This window comes from Schistocerca cancellata, unplaced genomic scaffold, assembly GCF_023864275.1.
Source record: "Schistocerca cancellata isolate TAMUIC-IGC-003103 unplaced genomic scaffold, iqSchCanc2.1 HiC_scaffold_957, whole genome shotgun sequence".
Taxonomy (NCBI): Eukaryota; Metazoa; Arthropoda; class Insecta; order Orthoptera; family Acrididae; genus Schistocerca; species Schistocerca cancellata.
The window spans coordinates 45001-47500 of record NW_026046965.1 but is presented as its reverse complement, the minus strand read 5'-3'; positions in this window follow the sequence as shown (position 1 = coordinate 47500).

Here is a 2500-nt window from a genome sequence, read left to right as displayed (position 1 = left end):
CGTCGGCCGGCGCGCCTGCCACTGGGCGCCCCCACCAGCCGGCTGTAGCGCGTGCGCCCACGCACCGCGCGGCCAGCACGCCGGGCGGCCCCCCCTCACCGGCCGGGGACAGTCCCACCCACCCACAGCCGCGTATCGCTTCACACCCAGATCCACATTCACGTTCATTGGTGTGGTGGGTATCGCTGACACAACCGCGTCATAGCTGTACCGATCGTTGCCCTCACAGATGTACCTCCAGCAAGATCAACCGCACCACAACGGGTTACCAGTTGTTCATTTGCGTAACGTCACCAGTAAACGTACACGTCCACGTCCATCCCCGTTTGCAAAGTCAACTATTATTGCATGCCTGCCTGTCAGGTGTCAAGACACACTACATCCGCTCACATCCACGCAACAAAATGTGCCCGACTAGAGGGCACGTGGAAGGTGCCCCCGTACGTATGCGATGTCCATTGCGCGACGAACTGTCAACCAGCCTCTGTAGCATGTCGCAGATGTGGAACGCGGGACACCGTGCTATCACATTGTGTGAGAAGAGACTACTATGTCTGCATACACGCGCCACTACATGAACAGACGGCTCATGCTGATCGCCATCCACTGCGTCCATTACTCCCACACGTCTCTATGGCGTACCACACTGCAATACAGCTGTTATGGGGAGATGACACGTAGCTGTGTACACAACATTCTGAGCGGGTTGCGGTTGGACAACAATACATTAATGTAACGTGTCATATGCCATTTACAGAGCAGGTTAAGGCACAACGTGGGTTAGGTTAAGGCACAACGTGGGTTATGTTAAGGCACAACGTGGGTTATGTTAAGGCACAACGTGGGTTAGGTTAAGGCACAACGTGGGTTAGGTTAAGGCACAACGTGGGGTAGATTGCGGCACAACTTGGGGTAGATTGCGGCACAACTTGGGGTAGATTGCGGCACAACTTGGGGTAGATTGCGGCACAACTTGGGGTAGATTGCGGCACAACTTGGGGTAGATTGCGGTACAACTTGGGGTAGATTGCGGTACAACTTGGGGTAGATTGCGGTACAACTTGGGGTAGATTGCGGTACAACTTGGGGTAGATTGCGGTACAACTTGGGGTAGATTGCGGTACAACTTGGGGTAGATTGCGGTACAACTTGGGGTAGATTGCGGTACAACTTGGGGTAGATTGCGGTACAACTTGGGGTAGATTGCGGTACAACTTGGGGTAGATTGCGGTACAAATTGCATTACATTGCGGTGCAAATTGCGTTACATTGCGGTGCAAATTGCGTTAGGTTAAGGTGCAACACAGGTTAGGTTAAGGTGCAACACAGGTTAGGTTAAGGTGCAACACAGGTTAGGTTAAGGTGCAACAGAGGTTAGGTTAAGGCGACATAGGTTAGGTTAAGGTGCAAGATGGGTTAGGTTAAGGTGACATAGGTTAGGTTAAGGTGACATAGGTTAGGTTAAGGTGACATAGGTTAGGTTAAGGTGACATAGGTTAGGTTAAGGTGACATAGGTTAGGTTAAGGTGACATAGGTTAGGTTAAGGTGACATAGGTTAGGTTAAGGTACAAACTGGGTTGTGTTTTGGTACACATTGCGTTGTAGTACAGTACACGTTAGGTTTGGGTACGGTACACATTGTGGTATGGGATGGCGTGTTGGTGGGGGGGGGGGGGGGGCGGGGCGAGGTTCGTTCATATTGACCGTAGGAAGTGGATGCCCGAGGCAGCGTCAGTGTGTCAAAGGAGGTATGTCACGTTGGGATGCGCTTTTCGGTAGTGAGAGGGGGCGCGCCGTGTCCGAGGTTGCGGCAGACCTGTGTGTTTCATTCCTGCCAGTGTGTTTGTTCTGTAAGACGAGGCAGTGTGGTGATGTTGGGTGCACCCCTGTGTGGGACATGTGTGGGTGTTGGTGGCTTATCTGAGCAATTGTGGTTGTCGGACGAGTGGGATATTCTGTTTTATGATTGGACCTCGTGGCCTGGTTATCATAGTCTGGTTGGTGTACTGTGGCGGATAGGATGCACCGGACGTTGGTCCATGGTGGTGCTTAATTATTGCATCTGTGTCTGTTACAGGCAGAGAGTAGTGTGTGATAGAGTGTGTGGGTGACGTGTGGTTCCTTTTGTTTGCACAGACGTTCAGCATGTATAGGGGCATTTGCGTATTTGATCTATCTATGTGGGCCTGCATAGTTTACTGAGCAGTGCTGCGAGGTGACTGAACTACGAGCGACGTACTCATTTACAGCGGAATGGTTGCCTTCTACCAAAGATGGCGTATCGACTCTACGACAGCGTTGGCACCGCAGGAAGCGGTGTCGTAAAATGGCCCCCACACCGTCATCGTTGTGCGGGGTAGTGACCGTCTATATTGTGAGAGGAGTCCTGTTTGCCACTGGGCGTGGGGTCTCGCGTCCTGCGGTTCAGTGCCCCCAGGGAAGCGCGCGGACGTGGTGCTGCTGCTGCTGTAGCAAGCGAGCTACTTAGAGCATGTATAG